This window comes from Stegostoma tigrinum, chromosome 32 (genome assembly GCF_030684315.1).
Source record: "Stegostoma tigrinum isolate sSteTig4 chromosome 32, sSteTig4.hap1, whole genome shotgun sequence".
Lineage (NCBI taxonomy): Eukaryota > Metazoa > Chordata > Chondrichthyes > Orectolobiformes > Stegostomatidae > Stegostoma > Stegostoma tigrinum.
In genome coordinates, this window is record NC_081385.1 from 9,730,531 (window position 1) to 9,738,560 (window position 8,030).

Here is an 8,030-nt window from a genome sequence, read left to right on the forward strand (position 1 = left end):
AGGTGTTTATAGGGGGATTAGAGCTTTAACCAGTAGAGTCATGTGCTGACAGTTCATATTTGTTTATCTGTAGCTAGACTCTATTTATCTGCAATGAATAGTGATGTCTGCTAAGTATAGAAACCTGGTCAATACTTTCTATTAACTGGGTTTGATAATCAGGGAAATTAAGGAATTTTAGGTACTTCTATAAAATCATTAACTTTTGTGACAACCATGGGAACAGTAGGGTTTGGTTTCCAGGTTGCTATCCCAGTGAAGCATAATATTAAAAAGAAACATAGTGCGTGGCCTGATACTATCTTTAAAGTGTACAGCGAGCGAGAATTGATAATCATATTACAAAGTTTGATTTCAGTCTGCTCTGACAGATGTGAAAGCAGATCATGTGCAGCCTCTTGGTTCCAGTTCCACTGTATGGGTGGCTAAAGAATAGCAGATTCTTGAGAAGAGAAATATAGATGCTAAACAAAAAGGAATTCCTTTTTTTTGTTCATGGGCTAAAGTGATAAGTGTTCAAAATGAATTAGTCCTAAGCATTACATTGCTTCATGGCAGTTTTTATGATACATAAATGGACAGCTCATGAAAACAGAATACATTTATGTAGTGCCTTTCTCAACCTCAAGATATCCTAAAACTGCTAAGTGTTGTCCCTGTTGTAGAGTGGAAGCAATTTTTTTTCACACAACAAGATCCCAGAGAGAATGGTAAGTCTAAGTGCTGTGATGCACAATGCATCCCAAGTAGACGGGATAGACTGGATGGATCACAGAATCCCTAAAAGTGGGTCAATCAGCACATCCAACCTTGCAAAGTGCATCCCACTCAGACCCACCCCATTATTGTAATCCTGTATTTCCTGAGGCAAATCCACTTAACATACACATCCCTGGACACTATAGAAAATTCAGCATGGCCAATCCACCTAACCTGCACATCTCTGGGCTGGGAGAAGAAACTACAGCACCAAGAGGAAACCCATGTAGACAGGGGGAGAACATGCAGATTCCATATTTACAGTCACCTAAGGTTGGAATTGAACCTGGGTCCCTGATGCTGTGAGGCAGCAGTGCGAACCACTGAGCCACGGTACCAGCAATCTCTTGGTGCCTGACACTCAATTAACATCCATCTAAACTACAGCAAGGTGGGGTTGATAATTCAACTCTTCAATGGACAAATTGTATCTGCAACATCAGACCACAGTATGTGAGATAACAAGATGTAGAGCTGGATCGACACAGCAGACCAAGTAGCATCAGAGAAGCAGGAAAGCTGACGTTTCGGGCCTAGACCCTTTCCCTCCCCCATTTCTGAAGAAGGGTCCAGGCCTGAAACATCAGCTTTCCTTTTCCTCTGATGTTGCTTGGCCTGCTGCGTTCAGCCAGGTCTACACCTTGTTATCTCAGATTCTCCAGCATCTGCAGTTCCTACTGTCTCAGCCTACAGTATGTGCCTGTGTAACTCAACACATTCTTACTAAGGAACAAGAGCATTATACCAACTGAGTAAAGTGACAGTACAGAAGGTCTGAACGCATTGATCGATAATTTAAAGGAAAAAAATGTAAAGGCATTGGTGCTCAGGGAGCAAGTACAGCAACCAGACTGATTTATTAGTTTATAAAACAGACAAATTCTGTTGCTTCGACTGCTGCAGACTTATAGACACTCTCATTAGCTTACTCTTAGCAAATCAATACATGCTACATTTATTATTCAATAAATGAATCACAGGATTAATGTCAGCATTAAGTGCAAATAATCCCATTTCTTACTTACAGTAAGGATTCCCTCAAGAAATTATTTCATTAAATTCTTGACACTGATAGAATCTCAGTTTTAGGGGCACTAGTTAGCCCATTGGTTCATTGGACCAAAGTTGTGATGTTGATTTTTACACTGAATGAGAACAATTAGTGCTGTCAATCAGATAATCGTCAAGAATCACTGTGGGATCATCACTTACTGGCATATGCAGTTCTTTCAGGTTTTTTCAGTGTTTAACTCACTGCCACATCTCTTTAGGTATGCCCACCTTGAAGAAGCTTTGCTTCTTGGTCCATCAGGATTTCCATTCCAACCTTTTCTCCTAGCCACCGTCGTTAATTTCACTGTCACTCCTGGTGTTCGACCAGGGGTTTTCTCATTTCCGCAGCCACTCAACACATTCCTCAGTGACTACCTTGGCTCAGACTCACCCCACATGGATTCCAACTCAACTTTCAAATTTCATGCTTTTAATCCAGCCAGGATGACAGGTATCTCTGTGATGTTCAAAGTTTGCAAGGTAGATGTTCTCACTGCATCCTGAGATCCACACTCTGTGCCATGTGTTCCCATATGTATACTTTTGACCTCTCTCTCCAACAGCATCGCATTGCACTAGCTCAGGGCTGCGCCACTCCCCAGTTCCACTTCATCCTCCTGCTCATTTTACAACATCCGCAGTTCTTTCAGTTTTCATCACTTACCGGAATCAGTATCGTGTGATGCTGCACTGAAAGTTGCTTTCATGATGTCTGCAGTGAAGTCCGGGGCGGCTAAAAAATGGCAAATGGCCCACAACTGTAACAGGAAGATAAGGTTGTTGCAACAGTAGTTCTGTACAATTCCCAGGTTGTTGTCATAGATATTCCTTTACCTTATTAATTTTTCTCCATCACTATCTGGAAGAGGACTTCAAGCATGCTCCAACTTCTTGATTTAAAAGAGCCCTCAACTGGGCAAAGGAAGTGATACACTCCTTTCCCAACTTTCTGCATTTCAGTAATTTCAAAATTATTTGATTTTTGCTCCCTAAACCATTCTTGCACTTGGCACTGGTCCAGGTCCAGGACAATAATAACTAAAGTAGTGCTAAGAAACTGGGGCATTATTGGAGCTACATTTTTATTGGTGTAATCAATGTAGGAACTCATGCAATCAGTTTGTATCACATTCCCCTTTGGAAAGACCCAGACAAGCCCTCTGACCGTGCACTAAAATCGGTTTGGATGTCCCTTCACATGGAGGATAATGATAGCTGAATTTTAACCTCCTGAGTGGATGAGGCTAATTATGACAATTATCTTGGTGTATCACACTCCACATCAGAGGGCTCCAGTTGAACTTCACAAAAAAAAATCACAGAGACACACCCCAACACGTGACCATTCGTAATATATGCTTCAGTTATGGAATTAAATAAATTGACCAGACTATTTTCAAAATTTGGAAATTACAGAGGCATTATCGTGATGCGCAAATGAAGCAAGGGTGACGAAAGAAAAAAACTTTTTCTCTCAGAGAGTAGTTAGGGTATGGAATGTACTGCCTGGAACTATGGTGGATGCAGGTTCAATTGAGGCATTCAAGAGGGCATGGGATGGTTACTTGGACAGTAATGTTGTGCAGTGATATGGGAAATGTTGAGAGATTGGCACTAAGAAAGAGCAGGTGCAAGCACAGGCTGAAGGGCCTCCTTCTACACCGTGCTTAATTCCATGAGTTGATGAGCTCTCTTGCAGTCTTCCTTGGATCACTGGATGGCACCAGAGAATGGAAATATTGCAAATATTATGCTCTTGTTCAAAGAAGGCTGTCGAGATTGGCCCAGCAATTACAGACCAATCAGCTTAACTTCAGTGGTGGATAGACTTCTGGAAACAATTCAAGAAACAACTAGAAAAATACATGAATAAGAGGGATACGGATTCTCTAAGTGAGGCCAATTTTAGAATGGAAGGGTAAAATGTGTTGCTGAAGGCTTGGAGGGCCAAAGGGCCTGTTTCTGTGCTGTATTGTTTATTCTTCTTCAAGAGTAGAACTAATAGTCTCATGGAATAATGTGGTTTGATTTGGAAAAGTCAGCAGGGAATAGTTAACAGAAATTAATCTAACTAACAAAAACTGAAATTGCTGGAAAAACTCAGCAGGTCTGGCAGAATCTGTGGAGAGAAAACAGTTAACATTTTGGAAAGATCCTTCTAAAGAAGCCGCATAGCTTGCCATTACACCAGCCACCCTTCTCTCCCCGCCACCGCCCTGCCCCCGGTGCTAGTCACTAACAGTTCCCACTAACAACTATTCACCCTCCCAGCCTGATCGTTAGCAACTCCTTTGTCTGTCCAACTGTCTCTCTCTCCCTGGGCTCTACCCTATTGTTTACTTCCTACCTCACACACCTCCCTATTTTCTGCATATAACCTGACGTTTTCCCAGCCACCATCAGTTCTGAGGAAGAGCCTTTCGAACCTGAAATGTTAACTCTGTTCTTTCCTTCACAATGCTGCCAAACCTGCTGAGTTTTTCCAACAATTTCTGTTTTTATTTCTGATTTCCAGTATTAGCAGTTTTTTTTTCTTTTATGTCTAACTAACTTACTAGATCTTTTTGAAGAGCTAAGATTTTGAATATTGCAGCTCTGGAATCCACATTGCAGCAGGGATACGATTGCATCGCAGAGTGGGCAGAGAAGATTTACCAGCGTGTTGCCTGGACTGCAGAATTTCAGTTTTGAAGACAGATCGATCAGATTGGGGTTGTTTTCCTTAAAGTACAGGAGATTGAGAGGGGACATGGTTGAGATGTGTAAAATTATGTGAGCTTGAGATAGGGTAGCTAAGAGAAGATATTTTCCTTGAAAGAAGGATCAGTAACCAGGGGGCATAGATTTAAGGTAATGGGCAGGTCGTTTGGAAGAGATGTGAGGAAATCTTTTTCACCCAGTGCAGGATGGGAATCTGGAACACTTTGCGCATAAAGTGGGTAGAGGCAGAAACCGTCAAACAATTGAAGTAGTATTTAGATGAGCACTTGCAATACTAAGGCATACAAAGCTTTAGGTCAAGTGTGGAAAATAGAAAGAAAATAGGCATTTGTTTTCGACTGTGTCCACCCAATGGGCTGAAGGGTCTCTTCGGGCTAAAGACCTTGAGGACTCTATGCACAAAGCGTTTATGACAAGAATATTAACAGGGTTTGCACAGACTTTGAAATGGTGTTTGATACAGTGCTACAAATAGCATGGTAAAGAAAAACTGAAAGAACTTCTGATGCTGTAAATCCAGAACAAACACAAAGGTGCTGGAAAAGCTCACCAGGTTGGTTAGCATCTGTGAAGGAAAAAACAATTAATGTTTTGGGTTTGGTGACCCTTCCTCAGAAATGATGGCGGCTGGGGAAAATGTCAGTTTATATACAGAAAATAGGGAGGGGGTGGGGTCGGGAGTAAATGATAGGATAGAGCCGAACGAGAGAGAAGAGCAGAAGGACAGACAAAGGGTTGCTAACAATCAGGCTGGGAGGGTGAATAGTTGTTAATAGGGACTGTTAGTGACTAACAGCAGGGGGTTTGTAATGGCAGGCTATGTGGTAACAAGGCCTGATGTGTGGGGTGGGGAACTAGCATATAGAAGAGTTTAGGTCCTAAAATTATTGCACTCTATATTGAGTCTGATGGACTGCAGGGCCCTCAAGCAGAAAATGAGGTGTTGTTCTTTCAGCTTGCGTTGGGCTTCGCTGGAACACTTCAGCAAGCCAGAGACAGAGACGTTGGCCAGGGAACAGGGTGGTGTGTTAAAGTGGCAGGCAATAGGTAGCTCAGGATCTTTTTTGCAAACAGAACGTGGATGTTCTGCGAAGCAGTTACCCAGTCTACGCTTCATCTCCCCAATGTAGAGGAGACCCCATTGTGAGTAGCAAATGCAGAAGACTAGACTGGGAAGTGCAGGTGAAGAGTTGCTTCACCTGAAAGATATGTTTGGGCCTTTGGATACTGGGGAGGGAGGAAGTAAATGGGCTGGTGTTGCACCCTTGCCAGTTACAGGGGAAGGTGCCATAGGGCTGTGGGGAGGTGTTGGGGGTGAAGAGAATGTGGACCAGGGAGTCCCAGAGGCAATGGTCCCTGTGGAAAGCAGAAAAGAGCGGGGAGGGGAATATGTGTCTGATGGTGGCATCTTGCTGGAAGTGGCGGAAATGGCGTCTGATCCTCTGGATGCAGATGCTGTTGGGAAAGGATACGGGGAACCCCATCACTGTTGCGGGAGGGTAGAGAAGGGGTGAGGGCGGGAGATGGATCAGACTGGGTTGAGGGCCCAGTCGACAACGGAGCTCGGGAATCCTCAGTCAAGGAAGGTGGAAATTTTGGACACTCCCTCGTCGACGTTGGCTGCATATGAACATATACGACGAAGACAGAGGAACTTAGAGAATGGGATGGAGTCTTTACAGGAAGTGGGGTGAGAGGATGTGTAGTTCAGGTAGCCGTGGGAGTCAGTGGGTTTATAGTGGATATTAGTCGCCAGTCTATCCCTATAAATGGAAACAGAAATGTCAAGGAAGGGAAGGGAGCAGTCAGATGGAGCAGGTGAAAGTGAGGGCAGGGTGGAAATTGGAGGCAAAAATCAATGAACCTTTTCAATTCCTGATCAGATGGGGAAGCAGCACTGACAATGTCATCAAAATATCAGAGAAAGAGTTGTGGGTAGGGGCCAGAATAGGACTGGAACAAGGAATGCTCCATGTACCAAAAAAGAGACAGACATAACCAGGGCCCATGCCATCCCTCTTACCTGAAGAAAGTGAGGAAAGTTAAAAGAGAAGTTGCTCAGCCAAGTGGAGGAGGATGGTGGTGCTTGGGGATAGTTCAGGTTCTGGCTCCAGGAAGAAGCAGAGAACTCGAAGACTCTCCTGGTGGGGAATGGACGTGTAAAGGGATTGCACATCCACGGTAAAGAGGCAGTGACTGGAGCCTGCAAACTGGAAGTTTTCAAACTGGCGTAAGATGAATCATGGACACACATGGGCAAGGATTGGACTGGGGAGAGAAGACTCAAGGTAGGAAGAGAGGAGTTCTGTAGGACAGGACCAGGCTGAAACAACAGGTCTGCCTAGACAGTCCTGTTTGTGGATTTTTGGGAGGAGGTAGAAGAGAACTGTGGTGGTCTGGGAGACTATCAGCTTGGAGGCAATGGAAGGGAGATCATCGGATGAAATGAGATCTACTGTAGTAGATACAGTGGCCTGATGCATCATGGTGGGGTCATGGTCCAGGGGAAGATAGGAGGAGGTATCTGAGAGCTGGCGCTCAGCCTCTGCAATGTAGAGGTCAGTACACCAAACTACAACAGCACCACCCTTATTGGCAAGCTTAATAACAAAGTCAGGGTTAGATCTAAGTGCATTCAATTTGGAAGGAAATAGGTTAGATTTGGTGAGGGGGGTTGGGCAGAGAAATTGAGGTGACTAATATCCCATTGACAGTTCTCAATGAACAGATGGAGTGTAGATAAAAGGCCAGAGGGAGAGTGTTGGAACTGGGCAAAGGGGCCTGTGGGACAGAAGAGGACTTTTGCTCGAGGAAATGGGCATGAAGGCGAAGACGGTGAAAGAAGAGTTCTGCGTCACGTTATGCCCAAATTCTTTAAGGTGGGGATGCAGAGGAATAAAGCGGAGGTCTTTGTGTACAGGATTCACCCACCCATCCTGATCCTTAACGACTCTTGTCTGTCCAACTGCTCTCCTCTCTCTTTAGACTCTATCCTAGCGTTTACTCCCAACCCCATCCCCCTCCCTATTTTGTGTATAAAGTGATGTTTTCCCAGCCACTATCAGTTCTGAGGAAAGGTCAATGGACCCAAAACATTAACTCTCACTTTTTTTCTTCTCAGATGCTGCCAGGCCTGACAAGCTTTTCCAGCCACTTTGTTTTTGAGCATGGTAAATAAAGTTATTGAGTATGAAATAAAAGGGGTAGGTGCAAGGTGGATACAAAATTGGCTGATGGAGGAGAAGCAGTTATGGTTAATGGAGATTGTTTCAGCTCAAGAAATGTTTTTGAGGTTTTCCCATATACTAATGGTCCACAGATTCACGGATGCCCAGTTGACTTGGTAGATCTAGTCAAAATCTATCCCATTTAGCATGGAAGTAACATAAAATTCCACAATAAGACATTGGCCTCAAGTGCTCACTGCAGTGGTCACTCCTGATGATACTGTTATGGATTCAAATTTACTGCAAGTAAATTGATAAGGATGATGTTCT